General features: G+C 37.4%; 1 protein-coding gene across 2 annotated transcripts in view; it reads right to left on the bottom strand.

Moving 5' to 3' along the window:
• Window positions 1-19,666, bottom strand: part of MEF2C (myocyte enhancer factor 2C) — a 178,487-nt gene extending 158,821 nt beyond the window's left edge. For both annotated transcript variants that reach the window (XM_021719503.1, XM_021719515.1), the window contains exons 1-2: window positions 19,481-19,666; window positions 3,416-3,512 (exon numbers count right to left, since the gene is read on the bottom strand). The gene's annotated coding sequence lies outside the window, so the exon portion shown is untranslated. The remainder of the gene's footprint in view (window positions 1-3,415; window positions 3,513-19,480) is intronic.
• Between the last annotated feature and the right edge of the window lie 1,263 nt (window positions 19,667-20,929).

Below are 20,929 nucleotides of genomic sequence, written 5' to 3'. Positions count from 1 at the left end.
CCGAGCCACCGGCGAGGAGCCCGGGGGGGTCGCGGGGGCTCCTGCCGCGCGCGCTCGCTCCCCGGGGACGCGGCGGGCCGCCAGGAGGAAAGTCCTTCTAAAGTCGGATCTTTCCCCTGACCAATGGGAGCGCGACCCTAATCGCTGCTCCTGTGACTTTTTCCCCCTTTTGGGTACGCGTTGGCCACTTCTTTTTTCCAGCGGTTGGTGCGCTCCTCTGGGCCCCGCGCGTAAAAGGCACGGTCTCGGGTCCGCAGCTCTCGGTGCCCGCGGGCTCTTCCTGCACGCGCGACAGGCGCGGATTCGCCCTGAGAGGTTGGAGCGCTGGAAAGCGAGCCGAAGGGGTTCTCTGTTGTTAGCGATATATGCATGAATTGCCAGTGCTGGAGATCTCGACTTCACTGCGGGGCTGTGAACTTTCTAATCAGTTTGGAAATACCTACCGAGGCGGCAGCTTCCCCCAAGACTGTCTCCGCCCTCCCCCCACCCTATCTCTTCCACACCTTACTGGACTTCATCCAGGTCATTCACATGTAAACCAAACCAACTTCCCAAATGCATTAGGCTACCCCAGCCGATAGCTGATGACTTCACTTATCCTGAAGAGTTTCAGCTGCACAGGAAGCAGAAATAGAGACTGATAAGGAAGTATACTTCGGTTAAGGTTTAAGCACAATACACACTTTTCCTTACCCCAAAATAGGCTTTAATAGTATTTAGGACAGGCTACTAGGGATTGGGCACCTCCCGCCCTAGCCAATTTCACCACGCCCAGTAAAGTCAAAGATAAAATACACCAACTAGTATACAAATCATGGAAAAACAAGATTGTATGCCAGTAGAATTACAGATTATATAAAACGTTTAAACCAACATTTATCTTTTTTAATATTGTAAAAGGAAGAAGGGAAAATCATAGAAAAAATAACATGGAATGTACGAGAAGTAGACAATAGGAGTATAATAAGATATCTAGCTAAAGATATTTCCTCACTTAAAAAATTCCTCTCTGCACTCTGTGTTTAACCCGATGACTAGTTGCATTTCCTGTTAAGTCCTGCAGTGTGCCTCCGACTATTTTAATGTATGAGGGCAGGGGCAGTGCAGTTCTGAAAGTCTACTGCTTCAGTGTAGGGGCAATTGGATGTGAGAACTTCTCTCAGAAGCGTGGGTCAACATGTAGGGTCCAGTCCCAAGGCTTCACTTGAAAGGGGAAGGTTGATTTTATGGACAAGCACAACTAGATCTGAACAATCTTCAAGCTTCCGAATCATCACTATTTTGACAACCAGCACAGCTAAGATGAATCCCTCCCTTTTATTATAGGAGAGTGTAGCAAACTGTTACCACGCAAAAACCAGCTGAAATAGCATTATTTCTTGCAGATTAGTATCTACAATATATTTTATTTGCCTGTTTGTTTTTCATATGGTGAGTTTACTATTACCTTGAATTCATTTTGATAATATGGCTGAGATCATCTATATTAGGTTTTCATTCAAAGCACAACTTTTTAAAAAATTCAAAAATTTAAAGGGGCACAGACATTTTGAATACTAAGGTATGTCTATGTATGGTGGCACAAGTAAATTCAAATTTTTCCAAAGTTCACAAAGTTTCTGACAAAGGTTTGAAGGTCCATCTGAGTCTATTGCCATAATGTCTGAGATTAATTCAATAAATTATAATAGCCTTTTTGACATGAGCAAACATAGTCAATCCATGAATTTCTACCATTCTGTTTTTCATAGATTATAGAGGGTATTTCTATTTACCACAGTACACTTCAGTCTCAGATTTGTTTTCCTTCAAAAAGAAACTCTTTTATTTTACCTTTCACATTTAAAAGAATTATTTAATAATAAACATTCTAACAAACCCATAATTATCAATGACAGTGCAAGCATTCAAAAGTGTGTATGACCCCACACTGCAGATAATTTGAAAATAATTTGGATCTGGAATGTATCACAGCTGGCCTTTTAAAATATAAGATTTTATCCTCAGTAGATTTAGCTTCTTAATTATGTGTGACCTAAGTTAATATTAGCATTAGTTTTCTTCCTGTGAGCCTTTACAGTTGAAGCAGAACAAAACAGATACACAGAAATATACACTAGAGAATCACCTGAGATTTAAAATGACTCATGAGTAATCTACACAGTGGTTAATCCAGGGTGTGCTTTGTATCCTTCTTTAAATACCTGTGGACTTACTTCCTTCCTTCCTTCCTTCCTTCCTTCCATCCTTCCATCCATTCATCCTTTTCCCCCCCTAAAATCATCTTGATCCTTGCCACCTAATGGTACTTGGATCAGACTATTTTCTCATGTGATGAGAGCTTGTCAGGAGACCCGGATTCTCTATCTAGTTCAAGATTTGTGCCTTACTTAGGGATTTGTCTTTTCTCATATGTTAAATGAGTTCTCCAACCTATTCTAGTTCCATGATTGGAAAATAGAAAATGCTTCTATTCTTTAAACCATTTGGAAGCTAGGTTCTATTCAGTTAAATAAAAGGTGACACTTCCTTTAAGAGAAAAGGATCTCAGGGATTGATTTACCATGGACCCAGCTTTTTTTTTTTTTTCCTAATCACCAGATAGTTCCCTCATTGAATAATATCAAAGTACTTTATCACAAAGGTAAATATTACATTCACTTGTTTTTCTCCCAAAAGAATGAGGCTTAGCAATGTATTTAATTAAAGTGCCAGAAGTTACAGGGAGCATGAGTCTAGAGCTTTTACCTCTAGGGAAAGCGAATATTGCCATTTCTGTTCAGAGCCACATACCATCTTACTGCATCCTCCTCTCTTCACTGCGTCCCAACATTAAAGCAGCAATCTCCTAAAGCCCTGTGCACTGGGTCTGCCTGCTTTTAAGCCTGGCCCACGCTGGGTGTAGCTCTTGAAGTGAGCTTTAAAAAATTATTTTAAAGTGAGCTGGGGCGGTTGCCACAGCAACCCACCCTGAGATGAAGAAAGGCTATAGATTAATCTACCCCTCAAGATTATTCAGCTGTATTGTATTTGTTCTTCAGCCAGAAGACATTCAACACAAACATGATAATTGAACATGGAAGTTCAGAAAAATCTAAAAGGTGTACGATACAAATTTCAATAGCATTAAACAGATTTTAATCTTTTTGTAGTTATGGTATAGATTATATACATGACTTCCTATGAAACGGATTAATTGTGTGAGATACAGTACTTGCAAAAGTAGGCCCAAAAGGTGATGTGAGCTTCAAACACAATGGCATGGCATAACTTGTCATATAAAGCATTTAGTGGCCATTTAACTCTTTATCACTGTTATACAAGTTGACACTCTAAATATCTAAGAACAAGGGGCTTGGAGTTGTACCTTTCTGCTAATTTGGTGGTAAGTGATGAAACAAAGGTGAGCACTCACCACATACCCTTCTTCACTGCCACTGTCATCAGCCTTCCATTCTTCATTTCATCTCTTCATAGAAGTTACTTCACAGTTTGCAACTCTTCTTTGGCACCTTAAATGTGTAAGTACAAAATAGTTGTTTTTAATGCTGATATTAAAGTACATTTGAATAGATTTATTCTATAACTCCTAATCTAAAGTAACATTAATATTAATTCTGATTTTAAACCAAATGGATGTGTACTGAATATAAAAGAATGAAGATGATCCTTAATTCTGATAATTCTTATAATCTTCAATACAAATAGTGCCAAATATCTAAATTTCCAAAATATACTGGGTGCAGTGTCAGCCCAAGCAGAGCACACAGCATATGGACCGTTTGTGATTGAGAATTTGCATTATACAAAGGATTTGTTATTTCAAGACAAGGTTTAATCATATGCTTTATCTCGCATCTAAAGATTCTATATTTATCTTTATTTCTGTACCTTGATTTTTATATCTGATGAAGAATTACAAGGAAGAAAATCAAATCCATTATATCCCAAGCTAACAAAATTTGTCACTTTGGGAAATGTTTGCATGCAGTTGAAATTGCTGAAAGGGCTTATTTTATGTATTGCCTGAAGGCCAATTTAAAATACTTTGGGATTAGTGATGTGTATTCAGTACCGCTTACGAATTCTATTACCAATAATACCTCATCCTTGCAAGCAATGTTTAGCTGTCCGAGTACAGACAAATGCTCCTGTATTTTAATTTCTGTTTTAGGTCATGAACTTTGTCTTGACTTCAGACTGGGACTAGTCCCAGAAAGAGAACCAACCTAGAGACGTATGAGACCATGTTAGTCAACATCCATTTTCCCATTTCTATTAGCAGGAGGACTTGTCATAGTAAAGAGTCACTTATCAAACCTCTGTATGTGGGTTGACATCCTTAAGATGTATTTATTTATTTTTAAGTTGCTTCAGAGTCAGGGAAAATTTTGAACAGTTTTATTCTGGAGTGATTCGTTGAGTTTAGTCTTTTAGACTCAGGTCCACAGTGAAGGCCTGATGTCGGTACGGCTTACCTGGCGAATTCCCTTCCAGTTTTCCTTGGCTTTACAGCCTATTATGAAATGAGAATTCGTATATATTCGTAATATAACATCTGAAAGGTACGTTAAATCTTTTTTTTAAAGTGCTACTACAAAATGGGATACATTTCTTCCTTTTTCTGTGATCAGTATGTCCAAATAAGGCTTGCACAATTATCTGCAAGTGTGTGGCTGATTCGAAAGCATCCACATGCATGACTACATCTACTGGGACTTTACCTTTACTTACAAAACTGTTCAGTGTTCATCGGAACATTTATTCTATCCCATTTCTTGAAATACACAGAAACCTTCAATTCAGGGAATGGATTTTCACATTTCCCCTTTTAACGGTTTCTTCTGGATTCCTTACTGTGTGTGTGCCCTTTCATTTTTAAAGATCTTTACCGGGGTCAGGGCGGCCGTACTGGGGGTTAAAAGTCTGGTCCTTGCATTTCGGTGTCCACTTCTTTGTTTGGGAAGCGGAGGGCTGGGATTCAGTCGGGACGGCCCCTTAGCGACCCAGTCGAGGGTCACCGTGGCTTTAGCGGCTCACTCCGCTGGGTTATTGACGGCAGCAGCCACCATCGCTCCGGACGATGTCTGCGGAAAGTGAGTCAGGGGCTGGGCGTTGGGTAGGGGCGCCAATAGCCTCAGCGCCGTCCAATGACTGCTAGGCCTCCCCTCCAACACCGCTGCCATCACTTACACACTCCTTTCTGTGCCGGTCTCCACTTCCCCACCCACATTCCCCCGGGCGGACGGAGCCGAAGGGGCGGGGGCTCCTTTCCCGGAGCGTCTCCCAAGCTCAGAGGCGGCTAGTAGGGGGTGAGTGCGCCACGTGCGCGCGCAGCGGGCGGGCAGGAGGCGGGCCAGTCCCTTCTGGGGACCTGCTGGACCTGGGTGCGCCAGGGAGCGGCCACGCAGTCCCGGCGCGGGGCAGGAGGGGTGTGCCGACTTGCGTCTAGAGAGAGGGGGGATGTCACGGCCGGTGGCTTTTCGGTACAGAGAGTGCGTGGTGGGCTCCGGCGAGTGGAGGAGGGCGCCACCGTGGGCGGGGCGGTGGCAGTGCCCGGGGAGTTGCCCTACTAGTCTGGTTTGGAGATCCTAGGAATTTTCGCCTTAGGTTGGGGAACGGCGATCCCCAGGAGCTGGGAAGGAGCCCTGAGCAACCCACATGAGTGATAGGGGGCCGAGTGAGATGAAGCCACCCACGCACAGTGCACAAAGCGCTGGCACGTGCCTGGTGTCTGGAGCGCTCCAAGTGTTCTGCAAGCCTGGGAGAGCGAGGGAGGCCTGCGGGTCCAGTCGCCGCCCTGTCCCCCGCTTGCCGCCCGGAGTTTGTCACCTGGCAAATCAATAGGAAAGGACAGGGTCTCCAGAGAATAATGTGGTAGCCCGAGCTCGCAGGATGTGAATGATTATTTAAAAAGAAAATAAAAGCCAAACGCTAGCTCTGGTAGTTAAGCTGCCTTGGTGGATATGGTTGAATTTTGCCCGGGGAAAAGACCTCAAAGTTGAAGAAATGGTGAGGTATTTGGTTACAAACACACAAAAAAGCAAAACAAAAAGCTTCCTTTTCCTTTTGCACCCCCTTTATTTGTTAGCACGCGGGAACAGTGCTAGGATGTCTTGGAAAAATGCAGTCACAAAATGCAGATCTTTGATCTGTCTGGGGAGGAGTACCAAGGGCACCTGGCATGGTGGAGAGATGGATGCTCTCAAGGCAGGGAGGAGTATGGGACTAATGATATCAAAGGTGCAAAGACACTGATGTTATCGTGTTCTTGAAGCTATATGCTATCAATATGGTATTTAAATTAACTAAAATGTTGCTATTTGAATTGATTAAAAGGAAATAAAAAATTCAGTTCCTGTTACACTCGCCATATTTCAAGTGCTCAGTCCCTACATGTGGCTAGTAGTAGAGACTTCACTGGACAGGGAGATGTTGAAATCTCCATCACTGCATAAACTTCTGCTGGAGACTGCTGCTACACAGAGTTTAAAATAAATACTGGTTAAAAAAAAGGAAAGAAAAATTGCTTTATGATTGATATCAGTCAAACTTTAGGACAATCTTGGTATTTCTGTTACTTGGCACTAGGATGATACGTTTTAAAGTCAGAATTTCAGTATCTTCCTGCTGAAAGAGACCTTAGGGAACTCTACACAAAAGTACCCCCCCTTTTTTAATAGGGAAGAGAAATCAGGCCCAGAGAAGTGACACCCCAAAAGTCATGCCATACATATGTTAGGAAGATAAGGTCACCTGACAGGATCCAGGACACTTTGTGTCAGATCAGGTCACCTTGCTTGGGATTGGCTCGTCAAAGTAACAGAAGATTTTAGGCGAGTGTTCTTTTACAAGAGAAATATCTGCTAAGTATTCCTCCAGGAAGAAATTCCATTTGATAAGGAATAAGGAGCATGAGTAATAATACTGCCTCCCAAATTAAAAATTCACTGTTGGTAGTGTCATAGATTCATATGATACCTTTTCAAAGAGACTAATTGGGATAACATTGTGCATAATTCTACTTAAAAAAATTCGGAAGAAATGGGATTATCCTTTAAAAGTAAGAATTAAGAAACATACTTAAGGTGAGGGAGGAAGGGTGTTACATGAGGTAAGAATTGCTAGCAAAGCATAATATTCCTCACATTCAATAGAGAGACATAATCAGGAACATTGATTATGATATAACTAGAGTGGAATTTGGCCAAAAATGTTAATAGAGAACAAAACATAATTATAAATTATACCATCTGAGACATTTAAGGCAACAGAATACATCATACAAATTTAGACAAAGCATAAGCTTCCTAATTTCAATAGTTTTTGTTTGTCTTCTATATTTTTATTGCTAATCAAGAGTGAAATGTTGATATTAATTCTGCCCTTTTATAATAGTTAGCTTTTAACCTAATGGTTAGTGACGGACTCCCAAGTCTCCAGTATTTACGAATGATAAAGAATTTTAAATTAATAACAATAATTTTTTAATAACTTGAACTTCTGAGCTGATCTATATTTGAATTATTGTCTTTATTTCTCATTTGCACAAGGTTCAGTGCTCTTCCCATTCTTTCTAAAATCCAATACCCTAGAGAAAATGTTTTACTTCTTCAAGTGCTTGCATATGGCCTCCACCTCTCCCTGTCTGACTGCTGGAAAGGCTGGTCTGACTTGGAAGAGACTGTATAGCCCCAAACCAGTAGGGGCTATCATGTGGTAACAGATGCCTCAGTTTCCTCATCTGTAAAATGCGGAACATAATGCTCTGCCCTCAGAACTCTGTAATGAGAATTACACAAGCTATTCAACATAAAGCACAGGGCTGTGAAAGTGACAAACTGCAGTAAAAATTAGTCATTCTTAATCTCATGCAAAGAATTTCCACTTCTGTATCATTAAGGTCCTTATTCACCTTTCCTGAGGCGATCACAGCAGAAGGAAGTAGGTCATCAGAGAGGCAGGATTTGGTTCAGGATGAAAACTCAAGCTTTAGTTTGGAAGAGGTAGAGACCTCTTTGATCCTAAAATTCCATGACTTAAGGAATATAAGTCTCCTTATTTTCCTTTCACAGGCGTATTGCCTCTAGGATACTTTCTGGCTCTCTTTGTTTAAATAATGTTTCCTTATGTTTCTTAGCTGTGTGGTTGCTGAAAAGGCACTGGAAACTCCAAGTCTATCCTCTTCTCACCCCAGTTGACCTTTGGAATGCTGTTGTCAGCCAAGAAGACACTGATATCTTCAGTCTCCTGCTAGCTTGAATTCTTTAGGGCAGAGCCTGCTCAGATTGTCTCCTGATGTCATTCCAAATGTCTGGTGGCCATCTATGGCAACTGGGCTGGGCAGAGGCCTGCTGACAAGGGGGCGCCCACAGAATGCCTAATGGAGCATTTTGTTCAAGAGGGACCTGGAGGTAGTTCTCGGCTGGACGGACGTATAATCAACATTACAGCTGTGTCTAGGGGACTGTATCATTTCTTGAAACACAGAAGCCATAGTCATTTTATGTTTTAATAAAATCCTATTTGGGATGCTTATGATTCCTATGGATTTCATGCTTGGTATAAGAATGTAGTACAGAAAAAAATAACAGAACATTAATACAAAAATTGCATCTGCTATTCCTGCTAACACTCCTTATTAAGATACCAAGTTAAGACAAAGAAGTCTAGAAAGGGGGGATTAAAGCTACCACACTGCAAAAAGTGCTTTGTTTTCTCCATTTTTTTAGGATTTTTTTCTTCAAATGACTATATTTTACCTATCTGGAGCTTAGGAAGTTCTTTCTAAAATACTTTACTTATAAACCCAAATTTTAAAACAAGCAAAATATCATACAATTTTATTTTTCAAGAGGGCAAAATAATGTATAGATATATATGCTTCTAATAATATAGTTTTTTATAGACTTTAAAACAAGCAGATATATACTTTATCCATATTGTAATTTGCTAGAAAAGAAGAAGAACTAATTTTCATTGTTTGATATGAAGTCTAAGTTTGGGACATGATGAGAATTAAAAGCAAAATGCAATAAAACTTCTAAATTTAAATTAGTGCTTAAAGCCAGTTTATTTTACCTGTATATTCATTTAGTCAAAGATCCAAACCAGGAGACAGGATTTTCTATGGGCTATTATTAGTGATTTAAAAAAATAAATTCTTAGTTAAATTTTTCAAATCAATAATACTCATATTCATAATACAATAATATATGAACAGTGTGTGCAAAAATACTGCTATCTTATTAGAATGTAGGTTGAAATAAATAAATTCAAAGTACCTAGGATTTAATGACTACATACTATTTGTCAGGCTCTGTTATAATTGCTTTATAGGCTTTATTTCTTTTTATTCAAGCAACCACTTTTTAGACACATACTACCATTACCTGCATTGTACAGATTGTAAAAACTAAAGCTTAGAGCACTTACATGACCTGCCCAGGACAACATGCTCAGAAATGCCCAAGAACATGAAACCAAATGCATTTGTTTCCAATATTCTGTCCTTAGCTGTACTGCTTCCTTGTTCTTATAATTTTGCTCACTTTTAGGGATGATGAGAGTAGGAGATGATATAATTGATATTCTTTTTTCACTAGAAAATACTTCAGAAATACTTCTCAACCTCTTCAAGGTAGGCCTTTCAGAGGCTATTCATTTATTTCAGTAATGTTATCTTTGTTTGAGTCTATTTAGAAATTTCCTTAGGAATTTGCTACACAGTCTTAAAAAGGGTTTGATTGTTGGCAAATCATTGTTGCTAAGGATGAATTTTTTCCAAAAGTAAATCTAAACCAAATGTAGTGAACAGGATGAAAACTGAGATTTGACAATCAAACAGTAGATTACATATTTGATATCTGGCTTGTAAATTGACACTAATCAAAAATACAAAAGGGAAATTTCAATACGGTTATAGGGGTTTTTTGTTTTGTTTTGTTGTTTTTACTGGAGTTTCACTCTGTCACCCAGGCTGGAATACAGTGGCACACTCATGGCCACTGTAACCTCTACCTGCTGGGCTCAGGCGATCCTTCTGCCTCAGTCTTCCAAGTAGCTGGAACTGCAGACACGTACTACCATGCCTGGTTAATAATTTTATTTATTGTAGAGGTAAGGTCTCACCAAGTTGCTCAGGCTGGTCTTGAATCCCTGGGCTTAAGAATCCTCTTGCCTCCACCTTTCCAAAGTGCTGGTAATACGGGTGTGAGACACTGCGCCTAGCTGATTGTAGAGCCTTTAATGAGTCAGTTTTGACAAGTAACACTCATAAAATGTCTGATAATTTTTTAAAATTGAATTTACTAATTAAAAGTTATACATCATGTATGAACAGCAGGGGAAATGTCCTTTTCAAAGAGTGTACAGTGAAGTTAAATCAGGCAGTGAAGGTAAATCAGAGACCCTGGATTAGAATCCGGGCTCAGACACCTCATTAACCATTTAATTTTAATTTTCTAAATGTCCTTTGTGTAAAATGGGGAAAACAGCAGGACCTACTCATGATAATAATTTTACTGAGAGAAGAATGTGAAATTGTGCTTCTAGAACCACTTAGTGCCAGACATACAGAAAATTCTCATAAATGCTAGCTATTATTAACTTTACTTCACTTTTAAGGACTGTCTCATATTCTGGAAGAAGCATCTCAATGTTGTAGTTATCTAATGTTATTTTTGAAGATGCTTTATTTTCTGATAGTTTTGTATTTCAAAATGGTTATTTCATGATAGAGCATTTGATAGTTAAATATAAAACATATTTAAGATACTATGTTGATTAAATTAATATATATATTATACCAAGAAGTCTTACATTTTGGGACTGCTAATTCTACTATTCTTGTCAGTGTTCCACATAATGTTATTTTTAGAGAAACTTTTTGGAGGTATTCTTATTGGATTTTATTTGACTTATGAAAGTAATTATATCTCCATTTGCCCAGAATAAGGCTTCAAGATTTTATTTCTTAGTTACCTCAGTCATCTTCTAAATTGCTTATTGATTACATAATCTTACCCTTAAATTTGAGGAAACTTAGCATAAGTATGCAAAATCAGTGGCTTCCTACTACATTTTAGTTTTAACTCCTTGAGGTCACTGATCTTATGTGTGCCCTGTAGATGAGGTCGTGAGGCTGCATTACTCTCTTCCCTGTCCTCGCCTTCAGCTGCCCTTCCTCCACCCTGGCATCCCTTCACCCAGGAGCAGTTTTTACAATCGATAATAGCTCCTTCATGAGGGCTGCTTTCTCCACAGGGACTCCCAAGGATGTGACCTTTCATCCCCCAGCCGCCCCTGTAGGCCCCAGAATTCTGAACAATGTTCTTTTACAGGAGCTGGCCACTTTGGCTCCTGATCCATGACATGGTGTCAACATGTGATTCCCGTAAATGTACCTCCTTTCAAAGGCCTACTGGACAGAATGAATCCCAAGGAGTGGCCCTGCTGGGTTGTCAGGAGGAGTCTCAGGTCCCTCCCACCAGAAGTCACTTCATGTGTCCACACAGACGTCAACTTTGGGCACACGCAAATGAGTAGCCTGTCTCTTACTTGAAGAAGAAGTTTTGCTGTTGAAAATGTTGGGAAGCAGGGCTCAGTGGCTCAGCCTGTAATCCCGCGCCTTTGGGAGGCTGAGGTGAGTGGATTGCCTGAGCCCACGGGTTCGAGACCGCCTGGGCAACTTGGCGAGACCTCATCTCTACAATAAATCAAAAATGAGCTGGGCATGATAGCGCGCGCCTGTAATTCCAGCTACTTGGAAGGATCGCAGAGCCCAACAGGTCGAGGCTGTGGTGGCCGAGAGCGGCCACTGCACTCCGTCTGGGTGACGGAGTGAGACTCCAACTCAAAAAAAAAAAAAAAAAAAAAGAAAACGTTGGGATTGGAAGATGAATGATCTCTCTATCAGCAAGATATCATGATGTTCCTCAAAAATGTGTATACTTAAAAATATATATTCTACATGTTATTACCTGTTTCTCTGATCTCTTTTTCTGTTACCTTTTTGCAATACTAGACGCACAGTTGCTGCATGTGCCTTGTGTCACAGTGACCATGGTGTCACTCAGACTTTTCTATGGTGCTGTCCCTTCTGCCCTGCCCCCCAAAACCAGGAGAGGTGTAATTAGTGATTATTTTTCCAGAAATGTCTCACAGTTGGTATAAGAATGCTGTGAAGAGAATGTGTGCTACATGTTGGATGAAGAGGAGAATGTAGAAGGTTTGGGAGGAAGTTTAGGATTGGAAGGCAAAGTTCATGCTGACCTTTATTTCCTTTATGAAATCACACTTTGTAGCCTTAAACCTGTAAATATAGAACATCCATATCAGATGGGATGCATTTTATATTAAGAATCATCACTGAAGAGACTCAGAAATGATTAAATGCAATTCTAAGTAAAAGATTTTGAACACTACTGAAGTAAGAAACATTGTATACCTTTCTTATTCCCTTTGACCCCTTTAGCAATGTTTAAATAACTAAACAAGAGATTTCCTTCCAGCTTTTCTAGTCCTTCCCTCCCTCCCCCTTTCTTCCCTCTTTCCCTCCCCCTTTCTTCCCTCTCTCCCTCCCTCCTTTTAATCTTTCCTTCCTTCATCTTTTCTGCTTCATCTCTTCATTTTTAGTTGTAAATTCTTTATTACCAGTTATAGACTCAGTAAAGTCATACACACACACACACACACACACACACACACACACACAACTGGTTATTAACAGATTTTTCCTTTGTTTTGGAAAGTTATATTTTCTGTTTTAGAACCATACAATATTAATAATGTTTTTAAATTTACCAGAATCTCCTCAAAATAAAATATTGTGATGCATGCTATAGATATTATAGGGTCATAGAAGAGTTTTTAATCATTGCTTTTGTTATTAATCACTGTAATTAGCCTTTGTTTACAATGATAATTAACACACAATGTCTTGAGCTTATGTTGTTTATGTAGTATCTGGGAAGGATTTATGTTCATCCATCCACACATTCTCACCTCATCCTTACAAAGCAGTGAGATTCTAGTCTCTGTAGCCTATGGTCACAGAATAACTTGCCCATAGGAAAGAAAGGCCTGTGGTTTCCCTCACATTATCACTAGGCTGTGACCTCTTAAAATTCCCCAGGTCAATGGTGATTGAGTAGTCTAAAACTTAGTGAATGCACTTATACTTCTCACAACAAGAGCTGTCTGTGTTTTTTAAAATAACTTTCCTGAAGAGTCAGCTCAAGCCATCTAATCATATTACAAGCTGTATTATTTAGAGCCTTAACTGAAGTAAAACCTGAGACTGTGTTTTGGTTTTTTGCTGGTATTGAGTGATACGCATCATTTGCCAATCCACGTAAAATAATTAAAAGAAATGAACTACTTTAGCACAGTAGTGCTTCATTTATATCAGACGATAAATTAAAAAGAGCAAATTACGTCTGTAGTTGCACACTGACTCCTTTTGGTCTCTTTGGACTTAAGATCACTAAGTACTGGTTTCTTGCTACTGTAGTCCAGGAGAACCAACAATCTTTACAAAATAGGGCTCCTTGTGAGGATTTGAACAGCTTAGCTCAGGGGACAGTTTAACAGTGTACCTCAGAAATCATTCAGCATGCATGTTAAAATGCAGATTATTGGGTCCCACCTCAGGACCCCTGAACCATATCTCTGGAATCTGCTTTTTAACAGGCTCCCCAGGTGGTTTGTTTGGATGCCACTGACTTAGGGTAAGGGAAGGAGTAAGAGCCATAAAGTTCTTCTAATGCTGTAACTTTTTGTTCTCATCATTATTGTCCCCTGTTCTCGTAACTAATCTCAACAAATTTTATGGAAATTTTAAAGTTGTGAGCACCCTTTAAGATAGTAAGATTGGGAGTTCAAAATGATACAAATCTTTTCCATTGCTTGTCTTGGTTCAAATTGTCAACAAGAAAAAAGTGCAAGCCACATATCTTCTGCTCACTGTACTGAGAAATCCAGTTCAGCAACATTGGGGTCTAATTCTCTCAAATTTCTGCACAATACTTCATCTATCCTTATCTGAGGGATTTCCCTTTTCTTGGATGGAATCTGTTCTTTGGATCCTGGTACCTCAGCAAAACCTGTAAACTGGGCTTTAGATCCAAGGTCCTCCACTGTTGGTGACCAGTGATCCATACACACTTTCGTACTTAGTGACGGCCAGCTGCTTTGGCTCCTGGACTCCCTCAAAACAGGACAAGCACTGGCCTTGAACACTTGAATCATGCAACCTATCCCTAAAGAGACTTTCAATCAGTGTAGATGCTCCTTGTGATCTCAGTGATAATCTCTGTCTGACAAGCGGTCAAAAGTTTTGCCATCTCTTGCAACAGGGAAATTTGTATTCTCAGCTCTTAAATCTCTCTCCATACCCAAGTGCTGGCTTTAATCTCTCTTGGATTCAGGTATTTTTTAACACTTCAGAAAAGCGTGCCTTTGATGCTCTTGTTTCTTGTTTCAATGTTTTTCTGATGTAAACAAATATATTTTTATGCTGGTTTTTAGAGGTGATATGAAGAATATCTTTTTAACTTTAAACAATTTTCTTCTATTTTATAAAACAACAAATATTAAATGATTATTAAGTACTTTCTGTCAACTCAGCCTTATAGTGCATACAGAAAAGTTCAAAGTTATGTGTGATAATTTAATTTTGAAGGTGAGACTTTTAATATTATGTACTCAAGAGGAATGCTGTCAATATTCCTTTGTATTACAAAGTGACTTTGTTTGCCCTCTGACGTGGGGTTCTGTGTCCGCTTTGATTATTAGAAATACCTACATGGTGAGCTACTTACAGCAATAGAGGGTGGGGCATGTTACTGCAGAAGGTACTCACCAATAATGGTCCAGATTCAATAACTAAAACTTTCTTTCCTGTCATATGTACATTCCTGAGCAAAAAGTCCCATCTATTCAGTAGACTCAGAGGCTGTGACTTGTCACTAGTCACAAATGACTTACCAGGGAAACAGAGACTACAACTCAGATATTCCTACTTTTGTGCTGGTGCTCTTTGGAGCATACTCTTCAACCCCAAAGAGAAAGCATTTATGATCTTTCAAAAGCAGACGGGACAAGTCACTCACTCTCATTAAAACCCCTTTGAGAGGCACCACAATGATTGAACTTACTCCAAAGTCCTGTGAGTCTGCATATTTTGCTTTGACACTCCTGTCTGTCACAGTTGCTGGAAATGGATATTATTTTGTTTGCAATTGCTTTGCATATTGTTAAGTGGTTTACTGATTAATGACTAATGTTGATTTGGACTAAATGTAATGGAATAAGCAAATACATTTGCAAATTTGGATATACAATTTAGTTGTTAAATGGTGTTGTTTGTCATAGAACTGTTTATTATTTTAGACCAATTCCTTCCAACCTTGGCCACAATTTCTTCCTATATCTTATATAAATATTTTAAGCTTTACTTTCTCTATTTTTTAAATTAATTTGCATGTATCGGTTTTAGAGCTTACATTTCTCACAGGCAAGTGCTGCCCCAAAGCCCAGGATTAAGATAAATTCTTTTAAGTTCAGAATGTGGTAGATTTTGACTAAACAATTTTTCCGGGGTCAGAAAACAAGTCTTTGGTTTGAATATTAACATGTTCACGACCTTGACTGAATCAATATATTGCATAGAATAATAAAAAAATCATACAAGCATATAATATTTACGAATATAATTAATAATTATTTCCATTAATATAAGATTCTTATATTGATACAGGATAATTGAATGGTAGAATTTCTGAGCTGTTAGGAAACACTTGCTGATGAGGCCTCTGGGATCCAGTGAAATTTGTAATTAACACACTCATGCACATACAAGCTAGCTAGTTGTAAAGTCAGTTATATGAACAGTTTAATGTATTCTGCATTTGAGTATATGCTCATGTGTTGATATATTTAGTTTTAAAATTATTTTATTTAATAAAATACTTTCTATTTTATTAAAATAGTAATTTTATTTGATTTAGAATTATTATTTTTTAATTGTCTTATTTAGTATTGAAATTACATGTAATTTCAAAACATTTTTGCATGTATTTTTGCATTTATCTTTTAAACATATGTATTGTCATTTATTATTTTTTATTTCTGCTGTTTTATATACATTTATAAATATTTCCAGTTAAGAAATCCATGTCAATGGTAAGGAGAACCTAAAAAAAAGAACAGTTTGTACCATAGATATTTTAATGTGTTTATGCTCCTTTTTTTAGAACTACATTTTAATAAGTTCTGATAAAAATGTGTATTTCTGTAATAAGATATTAAGTTTAGTGATTGGAAAGGGCTCTTTAAAGGAATGGAACTCACATTAATTTTCCATGTGCTCAGTTTTACTTATAATTCTATAGTCCACATATTTAAAGGACTATAGGAAAACAAAATCACTGGCTATGAAATTGTGAGACATACCCAAGTCTGCATCTACATATCCACCTTGGTGACCCTGGGTAAATTTCATTTTTGTTCTTCAGTTTCATTTTCTTTAAAAATGAGAAGTTGACAGCTTCAAAGCCTACTTCTCATAACTCTTGAAGATTTTGTAAGCTTGAAAGAAGATGTGATTGAAAGAAATGTGTAGGCATCATTAGTTGGCTGCCCAGTAATTTCATGGACACATTTGTTACATACTCTGGAAGTTCTTTTAAGGAAATTAACTCTTTGTAGATGTAAGATGTGGACATCAAGAGAAATGGGATCAATCAGAAAAGGAAGAGATAATGAGTTAATGACAGAGGAGGAACGGGAGGCATAGGAAATGATTCTTCACTTCTTTTTTGTGTAGTCTAGTTATTCCTATTTGAAAATCTACTGGCACCAGGTATTCTCAACAGGGATGAGTAATATGTAATTTTTGTCTTTACTGGGTTACATTTGGCCCATGGACAGTTGACAGCTGTCAGTCAGGTGGCTGGTCAATGAGGAGATACATATAAAGCAGCCAAAATATTTTTGTTGCTTTAAATGTTTACAGGTAAACCATTTTAGTTAGAAACTTCATTGTACTGTCATTGAATAGGTTGATTGTCATATTTAATTAATTGAATTGCTGGAAGAATCAAGATTTTCCCAATGAATATATAGGGTATACAAAATGTCTTTTCAAGTATCTTTTGTGAAACAGGAGAATGGTTAATTTTCTCCACTATAAGTAAACTATCTTTAAGATATGAAGATAATCTGTAATGCTTAAAAGGCATATTTAAAATAAAAATTGTAGGGCAGGTATGCATTAATGCCACTTTAAGCCACAATAATTTACTAACACTTATTAAAAGAAACAATTCCCATAGATTGAGGGAGTTGGCGTAGGTGTTTTCATGACACAAAATTGAAGATTTATTAGAAAGGACAAACACATAGCTACATGTTGGACAATAACAAGAATTTACAGTTTCTTCTCATGATTAAAAAAAAAATCATAGAATTTTAGATTAGGTCCACATCTTCAGGCATAGTTAAAATGATAAATTTTATTATTTTGAAATATTTGGGCTATATCTAACATTGTTTCTAATAAATTCTTTTACACTTAAATAATTGACAAAGAGTCATAAACAACAGTTTGGCAGAAGCTTTTGAATTGCTTATACCTAGTGTCACTGACAAATGATGTAATAATTATAGCCGATAATAATGCACATGAAAACAAATATAATTCTGAAGTTGACCTAACAGTATATGTTGTTTAATTTTGTATTAGTTAGTCATGATCTTTCAAAGTAAGTGCTGTGATTCTCTAGGAATATAATATTTAACAAATTTGAAAAATAAAAATAAAATTATCAAGTACTTGGAGTATGTACTCATTTTTCCATAGACAATTAAGTTATTTAAAAATTTAATGACTATGATTGCCTGAGTGTCTGAATCAATATAAAGAACATGGTAAAAATCATATGAAAACAGCAGTTTGAAACTATAATAAATGTATTTTTAAAAAATCGGTTTTCATGATCTAAAGTATATTCTACATGTGATAACATAATAAAAAGTAGCTTTCAGTTTTAATTAAAATGTTTATGGATAGGATTATGTTTTTAAAATATTTTGGTTGGATAGACCATTTTGACCATTTTTAAAACCACAAATATCTCATAATTTCAAACAACAATGCAGCCAGTTTAAAAGGGTATGACACATAAATTTGTAGCATACCCATGTTGTCATCAATTTTAGATATAATGGTCATTAAAAAAAGTCAGATCTTATTTTTTTCCCACTATACAATCATGTGTTAAGTCTGTAGATTGAAAGTTATTTATGGGATCATCAGAATAAAACAGTTGCCTCATAGTATTAGTAATTCATATTGGTAAAAGCCTTTCCCTTCTTAAGCACTGATTCTACCCCCCGCAGCCCAGAAAATTGATTTTATGCATAATAATTTATAACATTCTTGATCAATGTATGCTGTTGTGTCTTTAAAATTCATTAGTCCATGTTGCTTGTGAATATGGAATTTGGTTATTAAAATGGTTTCATATGTTTACTATGTATAGTCTCTAGCTTGGAGCTGCTTACTTGGTTAAATAAATGTTTTCAATTTGCTGTAATACAACAATTTGTAGAGAAATGCTGTGAAGCAGAGTTAAAAGAATGAGTCCTTGAAATAGAATCACTTTTTAAAAATATGTCCTAACATGTGGTCTCATTTTTCCATGTTTTGCATTAATTAGAATCTTATTCTGAAAAAAATATTTTTGCCTAAACTTTTGAATTCACAAAATAAAAATACCAAATATATAAATGTACTAATTTTGGAAATCAATGACGTAAAAAGATGCTTTTATACTGTCTTGGTTGCTTATTCCAAAGATTTTTTCCCCTAAAGACACTCTTTCTAAAGTAATAAGAAAATATTGCCACTTTTAATTATTAAATGATCTGTCATTATTATCTAATTATTAAACAGGTGATATATGTTTTTAAAATGTATTAAAATAAAATTAATTGAATATTCTCTCCAAATCATATTCCTGTAACAGGCACATATTAAAAGAAACTAGCACATATAATTTTTGAAGAGAGCATGTACCACTGTACCTTTTTTATTTGGGAGATTTATTAGAAAATAACTTCATTCAGAAAAGATTATGACAGAATTAGATAAAAAGAAACTAAAATGTTATTTATTTAAATAACCTATTATTGTATACATAATTAACTCATCTTTCAGATGTTGAAAATAATCGTGAAAGAGATCAATATTAAAAATATAAATTATTATTGTTCAAAACTCCTAAAAATCCAAAATATTTAAAAATGATAACAACTCTCCTTTCTACACCAGGCAACCCTACTACTGAGTGAGTTGGCTGTGACTCCCATGGTCTCATCAACTTTGTGAACATAGGTACCTCAGCGGTGCCCCTTCCAAGATAACAAAATCAACTTTTAGAGATTAAAAAAATATATTTTGGTAATTGAAACTCACCAGTGCCTTTCTGCTTCTCCAGGAAGTTGTACCCGTCAGCACCTGCTGAGGGCTTTGTTGTCCAAACTCTGACAGGTAAAAAAATTCCTGTAGAATAAAGCCAGACCAGCTGGCTTTGAAGAGAAACCCCCCAGTTTGGGCTGCGTTTGCTCCTCTCCTTTTCTATGAAGACCGAGGCTTTGCCCCTTGATCGTCAAGCCATGAGATGCGTGATCCCTCGGCACAAGTGTCTGGCAGGCCAGGGTGCACCTGTTCCTGTCACTCAGGGTAAATTTAGCTGTAAAGGTATCACTGACAACCAGACCTTTGTCAGTGCTGGCAAAAGAACACAGAATCACTTCTCTCCCCTCCCCCCACCCGACCCCCTGAGCTGCCAGTTCCAATGGAAAATATCCAATCGGAAGTCTATCCAAAAATCATTCCTGAAAAATGAAATTACTTTCATATGGTATAAAAAAGTAAGTTTCCTCATTTCAAGCAGATTTTAAAATTACATTTCCAAGAATAATCTTGGAACAAGACGAATTTTCGTTCAATTAATTGTGGCTGGAAACTTTTTAATGGAAACATAGCACACACTTATTTCATTTCAGGCTATTAAATTGTGTTAAGCATTTAAGTTCGTTGCCTTTTTTGCTGTAGATCATTTGTTCTTTTGATTCAAAGAAATATTGGAAGGTTAAAACTTATCACATAGGAGGGATTAATCATGCTACCAAAATTAGAAGGCATTTAGTTCTAAGAGACTGTCAAAATTGTATGCTCATAGCACTAACACTATTGGGACTCTAGGATGTTACTACAACATTTAAAATGGCAACTCATGTCTGAGAAAACCTTTGATGTTTAGAAGTTGGCTAACGCTTGAGTTCTCTTTTTCTTTGGTTAAGGTAAGAACATGCATCATTTATGTGAGTCTTTAGACCAAATTTTTAAATTGATGGCATTCCTTGTGAAGGAAAATAGAGAAGCAGTCAGTGTTCATAGGTATGACTGACATAAATATAATAGTTGAGATCTATAAAACAGCCCAAGGAGTAACATGTTTAGTCAAAGCATTCTGAGCTTCTGTTTTAATAAGTTCTTGTTAAGTGGAGTTTAAAGGAGTGGTGTGGAGGACCTGTACTGCCGTATGATTGCAGCTTACAAGGGTTGGGTGTGATGAGAAAAGGAAATCTGGGTCAAAATAAAAAATGCTTTGTAAAATAAACAAAGTTTCTATTTACTTACTATGTATAAACAGCCACTCACCAAGCCTCATTTCTCCACAGGGCACCACTTTCAGATAAAAACATAGACCTGAATGGCATCATCCAGTATCCAAGGCAACCGTGTAAGTACCTCTCTCACTGTGTACTTCTCTTATTCAGAGTTTAAAAGCTAGCTGAGTACTGAATAAGTGAGTGTTTTATTTAATAATTATATGGAAGGTACTTTTTAGGAGCTTGC

The sequence above is a fragment of the Carlito syrichta genome, unplaced genomic scaffold, assembly GCF_000164805.1.
Source record: "Carlito syrichta isolate Samal-C Ts95f unplaced genomic scaffold, Tarsius_syrichta-2.0.1 Scaffold115580, whole genome shotgun sequence".
NCBI lineage: Eukaryota > Metazoa > Chordata > Mammalia > Primates > Tarsiidae > Carlito > Carlito syrichta.
This window is presented reverse-complemented; position numbering and strand designations above follow the sequence as displayed.